This window comes from Anser anser (genome assembly GCF_964211835.1).
Source record: "Anser anser genome assembly, chromosome: 1".
Taxonomy (NCBI): Eukaryota; Metazoa; Chordata; class Aves; order Anseriformes; family Anatidae; genus Anser; species Anser anser.
Genome location: NC_139720.1, coordinates 39,737,905 through 39,760,199, shown reverse-complemented (window position 1 = coordinate 39,760,199; position 22,295 = coordinate 39,737,905).

The following is a 22,295-nucleotide window of genomic DNA, read 5'->3' as shown; positions in this document are numbered from 1 at the left end:
CCAGTGGTCAGACAGATTTTTTTACTCAAGTACCTCCCTCGCTGAAGAAACGGTACAATTTGTTTTTTAGAAAAGTTACACACATAAATAATCTTACTGATCCAGGATTTTGTTCCTATTCAAAATGCAAATTCTCCAAAGCCCAGGAAATTCCAATTTTAATACTGTATGCATATGCAAGTGGCAAACTTAGGTTTGCTAGACTGCAGGATAGGGAAGACTTTGCAATGTCCCCTACTTCAGTAAAAAACAGAGCCTTTCCTTTGCAATGTTTTTAGATACACTGAGTAGTAAATATCTATATATCCATATAGTGTATCGTCACGTGGAAGAGCTGTGATTCAGGTGGGTAGAGGTAGTTTAGCTGCTTTAAACACCATGCTTTTCAGGCTCCTCCAACATGTTTTTCAGCAAGATTATCTGTGTGAGACAAAGTGCCACACAGAGCCTTCAGAGGTAAACTCAAGGTCTCTGTGCAGCACTGAGCTGAATTCCACCAAGGCAGCAGAAGCCTGTGCTAAGCAGCAGAAGCTTGCTGCACACGCTTGCAGTGAAGTCAAGCATTGCCATCCCATGCAGCCATCTCCAACCACATGCCTTCAGGGAGGCAATCCCTACAAATAACAGCTCAAAGTCACATGCTGCAGATGCAAGGGCTTGCAAGCTCAGCCGCAAGCCCCTACCCTAACCTCAGACACTCCAGTCTAGCCCAGTCATCTGAGGGCAGGGATGACCAGAGATGCTCTTTCCTGCCAGCTGTAGAAGAAGCAGTAGCTTAGCATCCCTCCCTATCCTCCTCCTCTTCCTTTGTAGCTTCCTAGCTCCCTACTTGGCAGTTTTCCTCTCCACATTGCTTTTTTTCACCACTCCTGTCAGCTTGTATCTCTGAAGCATCTCCAGGGCAGCCTGCAGCCTCACCACCTGCTGCCCCACGATGCCCAGGCAGCCCCCCCCCTTACAGCAGCTGGTTCAGAGCTGCAGCTTGATCTCAGCTAGGGGAGGTAATTAAGTCATTCATTAACCATCCTTGAGCTGTGGGCAGTCACAGTGTATTCACTCCATCTCCGGAACTGAGGGATGCAGTAGCATTTGTAGGTTATCACAGAATCATAGAATATCCCCAGCTGGAAGGGACCCACAAGGATCACCAAGGCCTGAATCCTGGATCCTGGCTCCACACAGGACCACCAACCAGGGCTAAGAAGCCCCAGTGCCAATGGGCTTTACATGCATATCTTTATCAAGAGCAGATGGAGGGTTAAACCTGGGTGAGGTTTTGGAAGGAATGTGCTTTTTTTATGAATACCATTTTGTCCTCCACTCCTTCCTAGAGCTGACAGCTTTTGCTCCAACCACTTCATCCTTCTTTAACTCCCTTGTCAATCCGCAGACATCTCACCTCAGTCGTAGTCTCCACTCCTCAGATTCCTCATTGCAGCATCAATCTCCTGAAATGCCTTGGTGCTGAAAATCATGACGTGACGTTTACAAATAAGATTTTTATATGAGATTTCCAATAAGGCCTCAGATCTCACCATGAGGGCCTAAGAGTCTTTGTACAGCTAAAATATACCAAAGCATTTTTTTTCTGTTGTTTTGATTCTGAAATGCACCACAGCAGAGGACAGTTTAAATACAGGAAGAAAACACTGCTCAGTTGTAAAGCTTCTCAGAATTAACTTTCTCAAAAAACATTTTTAAGGCTGACAAATCATGTGCAAGGTCTTTTCCCAAAGGAGAATTTTTCTTGGATTCATTTAGTAGTTGAAGGTTGTGTCATATGTCACTGGAAAGGTAATTTTTCCTAGTTTATGAAAAATGCCTTGAATTTGACTTTGCTGTCACAAGGGAATAATGATATCTATACAGGTAATAAACTGGCACACAAAGATTGTTGTTCATAGCTTTGCAAGAAGTTTACGATTTTATAGAGGATGATAGGAAGTAACAGGGTGAATTAATATCAAATATGCAATTTATTTATTCAGTGTCTACCTGACCCAGGTTTCCAGCATTTTTAATATTCTTTTAAATATTAATAGTTAAAGCATAACAAACACAAGATCATTTTAGAGGAGCTAATGTACAGCTCTGTAAACTCAGTAAGCGATGGCTATTACTGTTCTCTTTTGTCTTCCAGGCAGAAAATCAAAGCTATTTAAATTAAAGGATGCGTATAAAATCAATGTATGTTGATAAGGTGTGCACATTAACAATAATGTTTGCAAACATTCTATGTAACTTGTGTATATAATCTTCTCTTTCTGGATAGATGGCCACATTAGCTGGGAACATGGGAGAAGCACCTTAAATTAATTTTTTCCTTTGTTTTATTTTAAATTATTAATTTTTATGCCCGTGTAGTAGAAGGCTCGGGCAGGCTGTAGCAGCACAGGTGTTACAGCGGTGTGACTGTGTGTGCGTTCAGACCAGCAGGCTACACCCACACAGCGTTTAGGGTCCAGGCTGAGTCCAGCAGCCGAGGAAGCCTCCTGGTCTGTGGTGCTGGGCCCTAACTCTAACACAGGCAGGCACCACACCTGGGACTGCAGTGCCCATCCTAGGGCCATGGAGTAGATCTCCACATGGTTGCAGCATGCGGTGGCAGCAGCGTAAAGTGGGCTCCCACTGCTCGAGGCAGCTGGTTGCCTTCCATGGGGCACATACATCACATGACAAAAGCACTGGAGAGCCCGTTTCTGGAGCTGGTTTGGGTCCAGGGTAAGGGGAGTCAAAAGCAGGTTGCTGGCAAAGTGGAAAACAGGCAAGTGAGAACACAAACATAGGCTGAGACTCCAACCAAGCATGCAGTGTAGGCTCAGCTTAGTTTAGGAAGTGATTATCAAAATCCTGTATGATATGCTGAACGTGCATATCTGGTTCACGACAGCTGAATTAGAGATTTAACAATCTGGAAAGAAAGAAAAATAAACTCGTGATATATATTTTTTTAAAATATTTATGCATTCAGCAAGTCCACACTTGCACCCACCTTGTCTATTTAAAACCAGTTGGAGCATTAACCATGCAGCCACTACTCATTTCACAAGCAGATGTCTAGCTAACCTTGTAGCTGGCTCTGCAAGCCTCGGTCTTAGTACCTATCAGATATATCTGTGGTCTGTCCAGGTGAAAAAATCCCCACATCCCAGCCTGTACCTCATGTACCTCATCAGTACAGGGATTACTTTCAATGCAGAGCATTTGTCCCTAGCTCTCTTCCTATAAAAATACCCTGAAAGGGATGAAGAGAGAGTGAGATGGCCTCCTGCTGACTGGTAAGCCACTGAAGCAGAAGGAATCTTAAATACCTTGAGAAACCACTTTGAGGGAATCTGAACAGAGGATGGGCAAGGCTTGGTCCCTCAAGAACATGAGCTTTGCTGGCAGTGGGGCATGGCAGTATATAGTGGTAGTATGTAGTCAATGTGGTAGTATGTAGTCAAGTCTTGCTGGAAAGGCCTGAAATACAATATGTATTTTTGTATTTTTGGTGAGGTGTACAGGAAGAAAGAACTGTGTTTTAATGTCATCATAAAAGCTTAAGAATTTTATTTCTGGGATAACCAGGATTGCTCTGTCGTCTCCCAAACTTGAGCCCAGATGCACCAGCAAAATACCAGATCTCACTTTAAAAAGTGCCAATTCAAAAGATACAGTTTGACAGGAGAGGTGAATCAGCCTTTTTGTCCTTGGCGAGGTGCCTAATGAGGTGCAGAAAAAAGGGATACACCTGTTTGGAGGCCAGCTGAGCCAAAAGGCTTTTTGCAGAAATAGACGGGATGCTCAGTAAGAACGAGAACCTGAATCAGTGTTGTCAGGAACTTGACTGGGTGCCAGGAAAAGGGGCACAATGGGAAAGTCACAGCCACATCTGATGTGCACCACGGATGGTAGTTTATTTTATTGTTGTCTTCTTGTACTGCCTCCCAAAACTGGAGATAAACATAATAACCATAATCTAAAAGAGTACTTTATGAAGTGCCAAGTATTGAAAATAATTTCTTGTAAATGGTTTTTTGCTCAATAAAATTTAATTAAGAAAATGATGTAAAAAACATCTTCTCACGCAGAATATGACCAATACCATGTAAACCAAGCATCCTCCTGGAGAGATATTCTGTTGACAAAAACCCTGAACACTTCAGCTTGCAGCTGATGTAAGACTTTTCACTTACACAGTAGCCGCTATATTACATTGCAGCAATTCCCCTGCGGCCTGTGGAGAGGCCCCTGGTGGAGCAGGCTGTCCCCCTGCAGCCCATGGGTCCCACACGGAGCAGATCTCCACGCTGCAGCCTGTGGAGGAGCCCCCGGTGGAGCAGGTGGATGTGGCCTGGAGGAGGCTGCGGCCCATGGAGAGCCCCCGCAGGAGCAGGCCCCGGGCCGGAGCTGCAGCCCGTGGAGAGGAGCCCACGCAGGAGCAGGGGGTCTGGGGGGAGCTGCCGCCCGTGGGGGACCCGTGCTGGAGCAGTTTGCTCCTGGGGGATGGACCCCGTGGTACGGAGCCATGTGGGAGCAGTTCTTGAAGAGCTGCAGTTTGGGAAGGACGGCATCCCATGGAAGGGACCCCACATGGAGCAGGGGCAGAGAGTGACCATGAAGGAGCGGCAGATGATGAAGTGCTATGGACAGACCACAACCCCTACTCTCCATTTCCCTGCACTGTTCAGAGGGAGGAGGTAAAAGAGGGTGAATGGGGGAAGGTGTTTGTCGTTTGCTTTTAGTTTCTCACTTCTCTAGTCTGTTAGTAATGTGCAATAAATTATAATAATCTCCCTTATGCTGAGTCTGTTTTGCCCACGATGGCAATTGGTGAGTGTTCTCCCTGTTCTTATCTCAACCCTGAAGGCCTTTTTCATCATATTTCCTCCCCTTTTTCCTTTGAGGAAGGGAGTGAGAGAGCAATGTGGTGAACTTTACTTGGCCAGTAGGGTGAAACCACCACACTATCATGTGTCAGTATGTATTCCTATGGCAGACTAAAAGTTCAAAAACAATTTGAGCCTTACCAGTGGCTTCAAAATGAACAGGCATGCACAGAACTTCATATTATGGCATTTGAAATGTGCACAGATGCACCCATCTCACATACACTTCATATCTTTTATTTAAAAGGAATTAAGCAAAACTAGAAACTATTTCACATATTTTTCCAAGACTGCTTCAGGAAATGGAGAACAATTTATACTGAAAACAAAATTATTATATGCCTTTCCTCACAAACTAGGAAACAATTCACATTACATGACACTATGAAGCTCTCTCTGAGCAAAGCAAAACTGGTGTAATTGTTGCAATGATAATTGTATTTAGCATTCAGTTACAATCTGTGTGCTTCTTACTCTGAGTAGAAACTATAAATGTATTTTGTGGGGAAGGAGAGGGAAGAAGAGAGAACCAGGGTGCGTCAGTTTTAGTATATATAAAGGATGTATTAAAAAAATTATTCCAGTCTTGATTAGGACTTCTTGGAGCTACTGTATACATGTATAGAAGTTATAATACTAAGGAAAAAGAAAGCAAACCAGTAGTAACACTCGCTTTTCTCTTCATGAATCGAAGCATTTCCTCTCCTGTGCCTCTGTATTTGCTCCTTCATACATTTTTTTCTGAATATCCGAGTGAATTATCCATTTCCATTAATTTTCTAATTTTATCTGTCAAATATACTCTCCAATTTCCTTAACTTTTTAATAACACTGTGCAAGAAAATACATCTCTCTGGAAATTGCTTCTGCAGGATGCTATAATAGATGCTTGTCAGGTATATTATATGAAAAAGGTTTTACTTCTTGGTGTAAACTGACACAGTTAGGATACTACAAATTAGAATATAATTCATGTCCTGTGCTTCCTGAGGTCCTCTGAAGGAGCAGAACTCTGTACAACTCATTACTTCCTCTTAAATATGGCATCTGCCATTTTTTTCTGAAGCAAGCTATCATATGTTGACTACTGAAAAATATAAGACAACTATTTTCACCTCAACAGGATTAAACCTTATTAGTCTTCGGTAAAGGTCTTTTCTAAAGGATAATTAATGTGTGATCAGCAACTGCTCCAAGGAAACTGGACTTCATTTTTAATGTCTAACCAAATTACATAAATTTCCCTTTATCTTTGTGAGCAGACTTCTCATCAGTGTGTTTCATTAGCTGTCAGCACCCCGGACATGTCAGTTGGCCATTGATCACGTTCTGGAAAGGGCCATTTGAAGCATTTAAGATAGGCAACTTCTCAACTGAGCTAATTTTGGAATCCAAAACAGTGATTATGCAATTCTTACATATTTCAGTAGTGACGAGCTACAAAGTGCCAGAAACCAGGCTGAACTACCGTTGAGTAGTAGAAGGGATGACCGACACTTACTGAGAAGTCTTTCTACATTAGGCACCTGGTCCAAAACTTTGTGGGCTGGAGACTTATTGTGAACTGATCATTGTAACATTCCCCTGGGAAATGTAGACTTGGTCTAATTATAGGAAGGCAAGCATGAATCATGCAGTTGAATCCACCAAACTGCACAGGGAGTTCACCTGGCTCAATATTCAGACTGGTCAATAAGGAGTGAGGAACAAAATTCAGCATGACTGACTCCCAGCCAGGGTGTTTTGAAAAGCAATGACGTCCTATGGAAAGCAACCCTGTTCATTTATCTGGGCCACCAAAGCTCCACATGCGACACACAAGCAAGTCCACTGGATGTGGACTTATTGTTTGCTTTGTTTTTGTACTCCAATCCACTGAGTTAGCAAAAAAAAAAAAGTAGTATTTTTTTTTATTCTCTTGGAGAATTTTCAGAAGAAAAATCCACGTAATTCCGTTGGCATCCGTTGAAAATAACACTTCAGTGTTATAAACCATTTCAGAAATCTGAGGATCTAAGCCAATTCCAACATTGGACTTTTACAACACCCACACCCACCTACTCCTTCCTCTGCTTGATACAGTGGCTGCAAGGCAGTGTAGGAAGATGGAAACAAATGCTATTTACTTTGGTTACTTTTAATTGATTTTTTCTTCTTTCTTTCTCTCTTTCAAATGAGTCTTTTATGATTGTGGTATATGATAAGCCACTTTTACAACTTTAAACCATCTCATTAGTTCATTCCTTTTTTTTCCCCTTGGTAATATATATTATACAAGTAATGTGCATAACAGTATTAGGCAGCTCTTTATGTCTTTGCTAGGTTCAAGAATGATACACATTTTCAATATTTTTTTCAATGGATGTTAGAAAATGACAGCTATATTTGTTTTTCACTATGTAAAGTGAATGATAATCATTCACAAGCTGATTTACTTCTTTCTGTTCTTTCCATCCAATGCTATTTTAGTTGTAAAATATTGGTCTGTTTTAGCTTGGGTGAACTATACTTGACTATAGCAAGTCTTTTGCCTTTGAAATTTAAAATAAATAAATAATGGTAATGCATAGGAAGAAGAAACTTTTACAGGAGGCTTAAATTTACACAGGGTTATCCTAACTATTCAGATCTCTAAGAGTAAGGATGTAGAAAATGGCATGCTCTACAGGGCTTCCAGGACTGCAGAGATGCTCATCTTTCTTCAGATAAGTAGACATGGTTAAAAGTAGTTAAATATGTTTTTTTTTTCATTTAATAAATGTTTTAGAATTGTTCTCTGTTACTGCTTTAATTTCAATCAAAACAATATAAAAGGCTTTACTTATTAAAGAAAAAATATATATATGAAATATATAAAACAATTCTAATAATAGCATATGAGGTGAGAGAAGAGCGTGTGATGAGACCGAGGAGGGGCATTACAACTGCTTGTTAAAAACTCTTCCTCCATAAGCAGTTTTATTTCTGCTTCTCATATGACAAGACCAAAAACTACTTCTCTCCAGCAGCTTTTTCAGAAGACCTGTTGATATCAAAGGAGGTAATACTAAGGTCAAAACTGTACTGATACAGATACTGTCATAATGTCATTTCTGTGCCAGTGGAACTCTGGTCTGGGTACCCAGAAGGGAATTTAGGTGTAACCTACATGCTTAAACTCAAAACTGTGACGATAAAAGCCTCAGTGTCACAGTTATTTTCCTGAAGAAAATTCAGATCTGTATCTCTCAGAATAAATTATAACATAGCACTCTCTCCTGGCTTATGGAGATGTGGCTCTGAATCCCTCAGGAAGAAAGGAGGGCTGACCCTGTGTTTCCCATTTCTTGGCTGAGGCTTTACCCGCCGGACTGTAAAATGCAGAGCTGTCCTTCTGGTTTGAAGGAAAATAATGACTCGAAGAGCGGTGTGATGTAAGACACCTCTGTTTGGGCTCCCAGTCTCTACATTTCCTTAATTTCCTAAATTTCCTAGATTTTCCACTTTCTTGGGGTTGTTCAGTCTGGAGAAGAGAGGGCTCTGGGGAGACCTCATTGCAGCCTTCCAGTACCTAAGGGGGACCTACAGGAAAGCTGGGGAGGGACTCTTTGTCAGGGAGTGGAGTCACAGGAAAAGGAGTTACAGCTTTAAACTAAAAGAGGGTGGGTTTAGATTAGATGTTAGGAAGAACTATTTACACTGAGAATGGTGAGGCACTGGCTGCCCAGAGCAGCTATGGATACCTCATCCCTGGAGGTGTTCAAGGCCAGGCTGGATGGGGCTTTGGGCAACCTGGTCTGGTGGGAGGTGTCCCTGCCCATGGCAGGGGATTGGAGCTGGGTGGGCTTTAAGGGCCCTTCCAACCCAAACCATTCTGTGATTCTATGATTTTATGATTAATAGCTAAACCCACATTCTGACCTGTTTCTCAGGAGGTTTTCTGTACATTCTGAGGTTTTACCCTTTTTACAGTAGAGTAGCCTAAGTATCCATTCTGAGCATTTTTGTAGGTTGATACTTAGAAATAGGGAGGTATTAACTGTTATGTACTAGATTCATGCCAATTTCCAGTCATATGATAGTACTTTTTTATCTTTACCTGTTTACGACTTATCACCAAGTGGTTACATTTAAATTTATCTCAGTTCCTTAGCACTTCCATGAATTAAACCTGGTGAGCAGTGCTGATCCCTGCTTACCAGCAAAGTTTTCATTATTCTTCCCCTCAGCCAGCTGACAGTGGTCCAGCATAAAAATGTGAAAAGGGCTCTGTGCTCAGCCCTGAATATAAAGAATAGTCTGAACAACAAACTCATGCTTGGATTTCTCAAATATTTATTTTCAGGCTTAAATGGAAATCTTAGCTAAATACTCACAATCGTTCCCAAATGTGTAAATAAAGCACAGGGATTACTCTGTAAGTATGAGGTCATGTCAATATGCCCTGAGTAATGATGTAAACATCATTTGTGTAATATGATAACATACAAAAAGTAGATCAGTAGAATCTAGAAAACATACCTAACACTGAAGCAGCATGCGTTATTGCTTCAAGTACAGTTTCTAGCCTAAAAAGTAACTTTTCAGAACTTCTGTCTTAAAGTTTCCACATGCACATCCCGCATGTTGACAACTGTCAGATCAGATCTGCTTAAGCCACAAAGAAAACTTATCTTCTGCTAATGGGCAATCCTGCAAAGCTGGTCTGGGAGCAGAAAGCTGGCTTCTCATATCCAGCTTCATGCAACACCAGGGATAAGAGCTCTGCAGCCTGAACTCGGGCAGTTTCTCTGCTGACGAAGAACAAATTGGAGATCGTCGCGCTCACACTTCCACAGTAATGGTGGTTCTTCAGCGGTAACAGAATGAAAACATAGCAAATGTATTTTAGTCAGGAGTCATCATTTATGACTGAATACACAGGAGAAGAAGTTCAGTTCATTACATCACCCCCTTTGTTCAAAGTGACATTTCACAGCTGAGAAAAAGCATTTCAAGACTGGCTAGAGCCTTCAGGCACCCCTAAGCCTGCTTATTCAGGGAAGGGCTTCTGCTGGAAACCCACAGCTACTCCACGGAAAGAAGGACTGCCAATATCAGGGCAGGAGGAAAGGAGCAGGCTACACAACTGCGGCTGGCAGCTATGGTTGGATGCATCCAGGTCCATCCTCCCCAGTGCTGTCACAGAGGCTTTCCTCGCAGCAGGTGGATATCCTCTCCTGGAGCCTCAGCAAGTCGCTGAGGGCAGCTGAGGCTTTGGATCCAGACCTGCCACAGGATCTGTGATGTACTGGGACTGGCAGGACTGAATGGCACAGCTGCTACCCAGAAGGACACATACTGGCATTTGCTGAAATTTTTTTAGGATGCCATCGTCTCTTTTGTTGCAGTGTCAAAAGCAAGACCTGGCTGTGGGAGGAGAGCAAGCTCCACAGGTTTCAGTTTCTTCACCAAAGAACTGATTTAAACCAAGAGTGGATAAACTGAGCTAAACAAGAGCTGCAACAGCCTAATTCTCATAAATGTTTCTCATAAAAAGGCCTTGTAGACTTGGTAAACTATTTTTGCATTCACTGTAAATGCTTCTGGTATTACTTATATGGAGTAAAACAGCATTCATATAAATAAGAGTCAAGACCTAAAACACGGTCTTTCAAAATTTCTACAGAGTGAAAACAGAATTATTAACAATGATCCCATCCTACAAGATAATTTCACAGCTTTGCAATTACCTTACCACCTACTGTAAAAACTGATACCACAGTTGTAACTGTAATTAGTAAGTCAAAGAATAAGTAAAGTATGTTAGCGTGAAGAGTCATTAGTATGTGTGTCTGGTGCAAAGGCTGGCTTGAGTTTTACTTTATCTTTAGACAATTTAAATGTTATGGGATTTTTGCCTACATTAATTTTTAAGTAAGAAACAGTAAACAATGTTGAAAGCTATGAAGTTACCTGATCTTGTTGCATAAAAGTACTTCATACACTGAGAGAAGCACATCCTTAGTTACAACCCTGTTTTGTGCTTCCAGCTTTAGAGGACGTGTCCTCTGCACTGGGGACATAGAGATTTTTTTTTGCTGGGCAGCAGCAGTAAAAACTCAATCAGCCACCATCAACAGTAAGTCAATGGTGTGGTTTGACTGGTGGGATTCTCACCAAAATATTAGGTGTCAGTCAAGAGATATGTGCTAGAAACTGTGCTAGCAAAAACCCTTTTTCACCACCATAGGCCTGATTCATGTTTCTTTGGGAACAGATGTAAAATAGGTATGAGATGGGATGCACAAGGAAGGGGATAAAAAAGGAAGGCAAATTTGGTACATATCATTTCCAGGTCTCTTTTACATTCCCAAAACTGAATAGCAAGGGCTTCGGGGCATATTTACAAGAGCTGCCAATGCTATTCTCCCTCCCTGGCCTCTGCAGACCTTACAGAGAGGGAAGCAGCCCCCTGCTCCCCAAGGACTGGCACCTGCTCTGACCTGCCCTCCAGAGCAGCCCATTTTGTCAGCAGACCTTAAGCAGGAGCTGGGGGTGATTAGCCTTGTCAGGCTGACATTGACTTCCACAAATCCCCCATCACATGAACGAACCTCAGAGCAGAGAACCAGACTGGAGATCTGATTCCAGTCATGCTCCCAGCCCAAATTAAGCACAGCGGCCACTGCACAGTTGTAGTAATTGAAGAATGGGCTGCAAAAATATAAAGGTGTGTGATTTTTATATATGCCATTTTAAAAGCCAGTGATAGTCACACACCGAGGAAAATGCTGCATTTTATGAGTCATCAGCCCTCTTTATGAGATACATTTTGGACTGTGTATCACTGTATTGCAAGGGGAAGTATTTCAATAAGATTAATTAGTGGGTGTTTGTAAAACATTTTGAATCTGGGAAGCACCATATAAATGTGAGCTATTATTATTGTTATTTATTATAAGGGAGATGCAAATCCTCTCTAAATGTTGACTAAAGCCTTGCAATTTTTATGGTCACAACTTTGTCAAAAAGATTTTTATCTTCCTAGCAGCAATGTGCTACCAAAGATGTTGAGCCTTAAATCAACAGCTGTTATACCTCAAGCAAGTTATGAATTTCCCTTGATTTACAGCAGTTGTGGTTTTTTATTTTTCTTCTTAGGGGATGGGGGGGAAGAAGCGTGTGTTCTTGCAAGCATGTAACATAAGGCCAAGAATTCCTCAGAGAAAAACCACATCAGCCCTCTGTCAGGCTCCAAAGTCCACATTTAGATGCTCAGCAAATGACCTGGTTTTCATCACACAAAGGAGCAATTCCCACCGAACACGCCAGGGTCTGCTCAGGGAGCACACGCCCCTCACAACATCACTTATTTGCTTGTCTAGTTTTGGCTGGAGGATCCTGACTTCACATACCAACAAGGTTGTTTTTGTTTGGTTTTGTCCGTTTTAAGCTACCAGCTTGTTTGCTTTAAATCCTGGTCCATCATCCAGTGAGGCTGTGTGAATGCTGAGGGTGCATGAGTTATTCAGCTGAGTCCCTGTAGAGGAAAGGGAGCTGCCTTCTGCTTTCCCCAGAGCCCTGCCAATTAACCCCCATCATCAAGGGAATTCCTAAGGGGAGATGCCAGCAGCATTTTTATACCCTCCTAACCTAATGCAAACAGTGATACATGTGAAGGCCAAGGATGGGCAGATTGCCTTGGACTTGAGTACAAAGATGATCAGGACCCTACTTCTTTCAGTCTCCTCTTCTGAGGTTCAGTGTGAGAAACACATTGACTGGAAACTGAGGCTGCCCATGTGAAGGAAAGCTATTCTTCACAGCAGTGCTACTGGAAAAGCAACTGGAAGAAATGTGTGGTATTATCCATTAAGATCAGTTCAAGAGGAGTTCTGGGAAGTCCTGAGTCTCCTGGAGCTGCTGGGAATGTTGCACATTTTCCATGTGCATGCATACAGCCTATCCTTGAAATTATGCACTTTAACTGGGAAAGATTAAAAACATGGGCTTTTCATGCACCTGTAGTGTGACATTGTTTTCAAGGGAGAAGTGTGTGTATCACACCTGTTATTCTCTGTTTTTCTTATAAAAAACATTTCTGGCCAGCAGTTCACTTTAAGGACATCAGCAGAAAACTCATCCAAATTATTAATTTAAAAGGTTTGCCCACGGAGAGGGCCAGATCTGTTCCTAAAGGCAGCTGATTCCACCAACTTAACAGTGAAATATGCATTTTCTCCATTTAGGACATCCAGTATTGGGAGCATGTGTACAGCTCTCTGACTGCCTTCATAACACAGGGGTCCATTAGGACCTACAGGGAACTTCGTCCAGCTCCCACAAAGGGAATCCCCTGTGGGCCCATGCTCACCTCAGTGCTGACCCAAAGCTCCGCGAACCACCATAAGGCCTCTGTCAACAGCTAAGTGCAAGATAAAGTTACCTAGCCACACACTGACAGCTCAGTGCAACGAATGTTTTGGGCCATAACCCAAAAAATAGGACTCTAAATAAGTTTGTAAACAAGACTCTACAACTATATGGAACAGCCAGCCAAGCCATTCCCCATGGGGGGAAAGAAGGTGACAACAAGACATACATGGATCTTGTAGGAATCCTGCTTGGTTCTCCTACCCAATTGTATAAACTCCTCGCCCACAGAGATCACCTCTACAGCTTCTTGAATTTGTCCCATAAATAGGACTTCAGAGCCATACATACAGAAAATGCACTTCAAAATTGTGTTCCCATATTTCTTTTGCCTGTGTACTATAGCAGTGGTATTTCAGGACAGATGCATTATTTTTGTCTAAAATAGGCAACTTTTAATTAAATCCTGCAGTAAATAATGATATTTGTGCTTCAGGACTGTCAAATATTTCATTAAAAATCAACCAAAAATAAACACTTACGTTAAAAATGTTGTATTTTTTCTTAGCTCCTGTTTGAATCTACAGCCACCCAGAAAGATGTGAATATTTCTTTCTGACATGCATTTGGCTGAGAGGGTAATATTTTGCTCTAAGTGTTTCCCACTAAACATTGTGACAAAGTTATGTTGATGTTGCACAGCAATTTGATGTTTAAACTGAAATTTTAAAACTGCTTGTACATGCATATCTTTATGATTCACTAGATTGTGCCATGAAAGCCCCTGTATCTCAGTTAGTATTCTGTGGAATCCACAACTACCTTGAATTTGTAGACATTGCTATGCTTGCACAAGAATAACCCATTAAATTGGGATGATTGAAGAACTATTTCTGGCCTTTACAGAGATTAACAAGACTTTACTCCGTACTATTGAAAATGCTTCTGCACCATGCTGTGTGCATTGGGGACTAAATAACAGATTGACAGGCGCAAGGAATTGCCATGTCCCCTCAGATGTTCATGGGATTTTTACAAGCAAGCAGTGTCCCAGAAGGCTGATGGGTGATGCTGTATTGGAGCAGTTACTGTGGGTATTGGGAAAGGGTGTTAAACAAGCAATCTGCATGTGCTGAGAGCAAGGTTCTGGGAGCTCCACGGGAGTGCAGCCACTCCAGCATGTCTTAAGGGACAGTCATGAAAACCTGGCTGCATGGTGCAGTGGAAGAGGCAGTTAAGAACAGAGGTACTTCTGTTCTTCTCCATCCCCTTTACCCTATTCAGGCTTACGGTTTTTTAAAGAATGAAAATAAGTTTGGCAGAATCAAAACCTCACCTCTGAAGCTAAACTCTTGTTTTATACCATCAGTTGTTCTATATTTAACAGCACAGTCATGCAGTCACTGGAAGAAAGGTTTGCTGCACTGGATAGGCATGCATGGGGAACTGATCTGTGAAGACAGCCTGCCTCACGTAACCCAGTCTTGTCAGAGGTGCACTCAGTGAGCCCTTGTACTATCAGCACATATCTCCTCTCTTTTCTTGGTACATGCTTTATATGTCGCAGTATGGACTTGCAGGTGGAAGAATACCAGCAAGAGTTACAATAAAATCTTTTAAAACCTTCCTTAAATTATTCTAAAAATATCCGTGGTGAGCATAAACAGCATCTGCACATGACGAGTTCTTTGTGGCAAAGAAGCCTTACACGGGAGGCATCATCTCTTTTCTCAAAGAGCTTGTGTGACTCTGAGTTGAGGCTCTGGCCCAAACCAGGATGACCTTTGCATGTGTCTTCTCTAACTAGTCACTTCGCATTAAGCCTGGGCTTGCAAGTTAGTTTATTGCATTCATAGACATGGGTCCCAGCAGCCTGCCAACGTTCACAGCTGCCTTAGTAGTCTTTCTCTTCCTCATTACTCTTGACCTCCAGCATCAGCACCAAAACCTTATTTGAGCACTGGAAAAAGAGGGAAGGAAGAGCAGGGAAGAGTCGTTGTGCCTCATCTCGCTCTTCCTGGACCTCAGTGACCTCAGGAGCACATGGCCTACAAGGTGTGACTGTGAGCTGGGTTTACACAATCTTAAAAAGACACTGCTAAGGAAGAGTCTTCCTGCTGTCTTCAGCTACCTAATAAAATTGTACAGAGAAGGCAGAGACAGACTCTTCCTGAAGACAGGATGAGAGGCAAGACACACAAGTTGCAAAGCCAGAAATTCCAATTAGAGATTAGGAGAAACAAATATTCACTGGGAGGGCACTCAACATTGGGCCAGAGTGACCATACAGAATATAGAATATACCATCTTCATCATCTGAGATACTCAAAATTTGTCTGGATAAGATATTGAACAACCTGATTTCAGTGGATCTGCTACAAGCCAGGACTTGGACCAGACTACCTCCAGAAGCCCCTTCCTCACTGCCATTCTGCAGTTCCAGAATTAGCAGTGATCTAAGTGCCACAACCAGCAATTTCCTAATGGTTTTCTCTCATTTCAAGCCCAAAGTGAACCTAACCACCCTGTTGCACTCTGACCTTCCAGAGTCAGAGTTAAAGATTACATATAGAGGGGATCTTTAATGATCCACACAGTTTTCAAGCCTCAGAGCCCAGTGCTTACCTGGGTTTAATATCTGATGAGGATGCACCTCAGCAAGCACTCTGAGTGCATGCTGTTTAAGGTGTGCATGAATTTGTTCTATAGCTGTCTATCTATCAAAAGAGTTATGTGGCAATTTGATGCTTTATGGTAAATGGCTGATGAAGCAATCAAAACCCAGTGAATATTCTGCTAAGCAGTAGCAGGGAAGAGTTACCAGAGTCTTGTATGTCATTATCCCCTTCACTGATTCTTTGGGGGTTCTTTGAACCATTTCTGTCTTCATAGAATGAACATTGTCCTCTTCCTACTGTTCACTCCTTCAGATTCCATTGCACTGTCACAGCACTTGTCTGTAACAAAATTAGAAAAGCAACCTTGTTCCCATGAATGACAAGGTGTTAGCACAGCCTCCTTCTGCGGAGAAAACTGACCTTACTTCCTATTTTGTGATCATAAAGTCATCAAAGCATGCAGAGACAAGTCACTGTTTCTCTTCAGTGACATACAACAGGAACGAGAGACCAAGGATTTGTTATTTGTTGTAGGAAACGTACCTGTTTGTGATTAAACAAACAGTAATTTACACAATAGATTACACAGATTAATGGGAAACCTCAAAACAAATGTAACTGGTCCCGACTGGGAAACAAAGTCTGGAAATCACATTACCTTTGGCTACTGCAAATCAGTCAGTGCCAATTGTAAAACATATGCAAATACCACTAAAGTAAATCCATCCTTCTCCTCTAAAATCTGTCCATCACAACAATGAATATCACTGGACAACTAAATTTTGAATGCTCAGTACATTTTGTACTAATTATAGTATTTTATTATGTCATCAAGTAAAGGAAAACTGTCAGTGTTCTCAATAACTGTGTACACAATAAACGCTTGAGAGATTGTTGCCATGAGTATTATCTGTCAAGCAAATATCAGTGCTTCAATTATTGTTTTCTTTCAGCAAATATAGAATCAACCCACAAAGAGTGACAGTGGAACAGCGCTGGCACCCTTATAACTATGTTACTCTGCCAGGGAGTGATTTAGCCAAATACCCAGATGGTGGGAATCAACACAATCCCATTGACTTCTGCAGAATTAACCCACGTCAGACCATCTGAAGATAGGCCCATGGAAATGACCAGCAGGTCTCCCACTCATACACCAGTGCAGGGATGTGAGCTGCAGTTTTGGCATTGCAGCCTCCCTGAGGCTCAGCCCAGGTCCCCCTCCACCTGTTTCCCTTGCAGTGCCAGCACTGAAAGGGAATCTCATCTGGAAAAGCATACTCAGTTTCTAGCCTAAATGCTTGAAGAGAAAAGCATAGTACTAGAAATCTCAAAAAGAAAAATATTTATATATTGTGAAAGAACCTGAAAGCTGAATGTGAATATTGCTTTTTTTTTTTTTTAATTAAAACATTATCTCCAAATTTCTAAACTGTATCTCCTGGTTTTCTGGTATTTCCAGCCACAACACAATCTTGCTACTCTGTTTTGATCGGTTAAGACTTAAAGACAAAAAATGAGCTCAGCATTCCCATTTTCTGCAAGAAGCCAACATGTATTTTAAACCACTTCAGTCCTTAGGATGTTTTTCCTGATACTTTGTTCCACTTTTCTTCTTCAAATTTTCTCTTGTCTAAGCAGCTGGGAGTGGAATTTCAGATTTCAGGGACTTAGTATTTTCTGTTGTTTGGGATACTTGTTCAGAAGTTGATTGCTGTGCATTTATGGGGAAAAAATGGACCACAAAAGGAACTGCATTCAGGAAAACAACATCATGTCCTTAGTTCTGCAGATCTAAAATACATCATCCATACAGACATTTAAATTAATGCTCATTTTATGAAGACTGTAGTAGCTGGTTGCACTGATGTAGCTTTAAATTGTATCCATTTTTCAGAAAAGGATGGAGTTGAAACTAGATGATCTTTAAGGTCCCTTCCAACCTCAACCATTCTATGATTCTATGAATATTTTTGGCTTTGTTACAAGCACAATACTTTCTTTCACAGTCTTCAATTTTGATCAAGTTGTATTTGTGAAAAGAGAGATGGCTTCTAAAATCATTTTTTTGCAGTAAACTCCTCTGCCTTTTATGTATGTAGGCTATTGTAGAATAAACCAGCCTTAGTGGGGTGACTCCTGTTGAAATATGTTTGTAAAAGGAAAGTGCAGGCCCCTTTACTGCTCTAAGCACTGAGGGGATGTCATGAACCCCTGGTGAATCTGTTGCCCACACATTGGACAAATTTGCAAGATGGCTTTGAAATGGTCTGCCTGAGTAATTATGTGTCTGTTAAAGAACCACTGTTGTCTGTTTCAGTGGCTTTCTGCCATGTTATAATTAATGAATTTTTGTGCTGATTAATTTTTTCTGTATTCATTAAAATGATACAATCAAGTCATTTGGGCCAAATACTTAATAAAGGTTTTTGATAGGGAATATAGTCTTTTAATTTTCTTGCTTCTGAATAATTACAGAGAAAAATGAAATAAGAGCTTGTTTATACGGAAAAAATAGAATAGCTATTTTACTTTAAATTCATGTCCTTCCTTAATCCTAAATAACACTCAAAAAGGCCTAATTTACTGAGTGGGTGGAACAGTGGCATTTTGCCTAGGTAAATTTGTTTATACTTAGGACCTTCTAAGTGCCTCCATTTGTTTTGCTTTATTTTAATGGCTTGATATTGAAGTAGGGGATTTTCTAGGCATATGCTTCCAGCCATCTGCAGGCCTGTCCCACTGGCATTTTCCAGCACCGTTAACAATCACTGTCAGTCCTTTTTTGACATGCTGTGTGTATGTATGTATAGATGTGTGAGGGCATGCACAACACCTCCTATAGCATCAGATACCTACGGGTCACTTTATGTAGCTGACCACTGCTAGATATGGGGCTCCTTGCTATGACAAACAATGAAGATTTTTCTCTGGGTGAGGTGGTTTGCGGCTCTATTTCCACAATGCAAGGTCTTTCACTATACTCAACACCACACACAGTTTGACAAAAGACTCTGTTATAACTTTACAAGGTATTTCAAGGATTCATTGGAATACCTTTGCACAGTCTGCCTTCCTTTAATGTATTTAAATTCCTGTCCTGAATGATTCAAGAATAACCCCTCAATTCAATTTCATCCTTTCAATTGTTTCCCACTTGATTTCCAGCCCTGTCTGAGGTCACGTTTCAGTAATGGGCCAACAGGAGCCTCATGAAACTCAATAAGGACAAATGCAAAGCTGTGCCCGTGGGGAGGAAGAAGCCCTTGCAGCTGGGGAGGCCGCTCTGGGGAGCAGCCCTGGGAGCACTGGTGGGCCGCGAGCTGAGCATGGGCTGGCAGTGAGCCCTGGCAGCACCAAAGGGGAGCAGAGCCCTGAGCTGTGTCGGAAGGACAGAGTGGTTATTCCCTGTACTCAGCAGCTTTTATACCACGTCTAGAGCCCTGCATCCAGTTTGGGGCTGCCCTGTGCAGGAAAGGCACCGATAAACTGGAGCAAGTCCAGGGGTCACCGCAGAGCACAGGCCCTGTGAGGACAGGCTGAGGGACCAGGGCTGGTTCACCTGCAGAGGGGTTGGCTGTGGGAGCACCCAACAACAGCCCCTCAGCACCTATGGGAAACTCACCAAGGAGATGGAGCCAGGCTGTTCACAGCAGCGCGTGTCCGGAGGCTGAGAGGCAGTGGGCATAAGCTGAAGCAAGACAGGTTCAGACCGGACAGAAGAAATGTTTTCCCCATAAGAACAAAGCAGCAATGGAGCAGGCTGTGCAGTCTCCACCCCTGGAGGTTTTCAAGCCCACGTTGCAGATACAGCCCTGAGCCACCTGCTCTGGCCTTATAGCTGACCCTGCTGTGAGCATGGGTTTGGCCTAGGGGCCTCCTGAGGCCCGGCCCGGCCCAAAGTACTCCATAGTCTTGCATGCGTCACAGAGGAATTAAGTTATACAATAGAATCCCATTGTTATCAGGGCAGTACGAAGTGTCACTGATGTCCTTCCACCCCTTAAGACTTGTTTTTTACGAATCTTGCAGGCATGTCACAAAGCCTACCTAAGCAAATGTTGAAAACAAGAGGAAAAAATTCTTCATTTTTCTGATTCTTAAAGTTATGAAACATGAGCCCAAGAGGACATAATGCTTTGCTAAAACCAGAATAATTTATAGCAGTATTTAATCAGATAGTTTAGGACGAAATAAAGCCCTGGTATTAAGTTTTGCTAAATATAGGGAGCCAAACCAAATCTGGGTGTACTTCTTCATGGTTTTGATTAAATCATTTGAGAAATGAATGGAATACAAAAATACTTTTGAGCTATCCTACCACATACCTGATGCACTGATGGCCTGGAAAAGGGATTAGAAATTGAAGGACTTATGAAGAATTTTGCCACAGCAAGTTTGGCTGTGGAGCAACCAAATAAAATTTAATGGATGCTTTCACTTAGTGATACGTTTACAGCTAAACGTCTCTTCCAAACACAGAGAACACAGACTACATTGAGTTAAGCATTAATATCTTACCTGGTTGCCTTGGGTATTTTGACTGCAAATTTCTGTTACAGAACTTAGCACAGTGGGATCACTGCTTGTGATTAGATTTCTGAAGAATTATTACCAGATAAAGTTAATTTTTTTTTTATTAGCATTCTCCAGTATTACTACGAATTATCATCAGCTGATCTTTAGCTTTATCTTACCAGAATCTAGCAAAAACCCTGAATCTCACTATCACCAGCTATTGAGAAGGGGTGAAATCAGAGCTATGTAACTATAGTGCAAGTTCATCTCGTTATTCTCCTAACAAAATAATCATTCGGTATAAGCTATTGGAAGCAGAGATCCTTTTGTGTTAGCTAATATTAACATTCTCATTACTTAGCAACAAATATTAAAACAAATATAAAAGTAGCCTAGCCTGAAGTGAGAAAACACAATATGCAACAAAACCCAATCTTCTGGACATGTCAAAAATAGTTAAGTGCTCAGCTATGCCAGCCCTTATTGCTAATGGGATAAATCTAAAACCTCATTGTCAATTAATTAACTTATCCCTTCTTCTCAAAATTAAGAAATCAAATAAACATGCAATTTTCTTTCCTTCCACACTTCAATTCGCAAAAGTGCTGCGTATAGGTTTTCTATGAACAGCCTCAAATGATGCAAAAGGTATAGTAGATACAGCCAAAAAGTAATCTTTTAAATACTGGTTTCTATTTGTGTAAGAGAATAAAAAGTGTTGTAATGCAGAGGTAAAGAAGGGAAGGTAAGACTCTGTCCCTGTCACCTGTGACCACAGAATCCCCACTGAAATAATTTGTGCACAGAGGAGTGAAGTACAGAGGGCACCCTCCAGTGCCTGCTTAATAAAAATCCACACAGCGCTTCCCCTGCCATTCACTTCCAGCATAAACATAAAAAGCTGCTTGTCATCCAAATCCTGCAGGCACTTGAGCCCACATCTGCTGCCAGAGTCCAAACCAAGGGTTTTGTAGGAAGGTTGGCAAAGGAATGGGACACCCTCACCTGAAGAGGAGAAGGATAACTGCTGCCACCAGCAGACGTTCTGCTGCTCTTCCCACACGTGTGTCTCAGGGATGCTGGGAAGAAAGAACATCAGTGGCAGTTGCAGAGGTCTTCAAGCCAGTGCAGCTCCACCAGGTCTGTAGTCCTATGCTCAGGACCTTGAGCACAGACAAAGCCATTAGTTTGACTCCTCCTCCCAGGAAGGTGTTATATATACATATATCTCCCACCAATTCCACCTTTCAAGGAAAGAGAAAACTGTCAGTCCCATTCTCTGATCAAATGGGTGTCAGGGACTATCAAAGAGAGACAAATTCAGTCTGAGAATGGTGGTGCCTTTCTGTTACCTTGAGTTCAGCCCCTGAGCTCCAGGCTGGTGTTGAAAATGCATCCTTGAATGTTCCTGATGAGTAACTGCTTGAACTGCTTCCTGTGAGTAACTCTGCTTGGTTTTCCCCTTCAGTGTGGGTACACTTTTATCAGCACTTTGGGGCATATTACATGGAAGAGTTAAGCATTTCACTTCAGAATTGGGGAACGAGATATTCAAACAGAAACATGGCACCTCACCCTTAACTACTCATGTCCATTACTCACAAGTAATTTACACTGAATTCTGTACCGAAAACACAGGGATACTAATTTGGCCCAGGGGAGTACAAATGCTGTGAGTTACTTATTTATTTGTTTGTTTTATTTATTTATTTTATTCATTTATTTTCCCCTAAGGAGCCAGAAAGGAAGATTATGTAAAGCAAAAAGGACTTATGGTGAAAACGTATCTGCTTATGCATGAATAGATAATCAAACAGAAAGGGGTTTAAATGTGAAAATCCAGCTGAGGGAAAGAAACTCTTATTCTACCTAATTTTGACAAGGTGTTGACAAGCGTTGTAGCATTTTTCTTCAGGGACCCCATTTGCCATTTCTTTTACTCACTAGAAGCCTC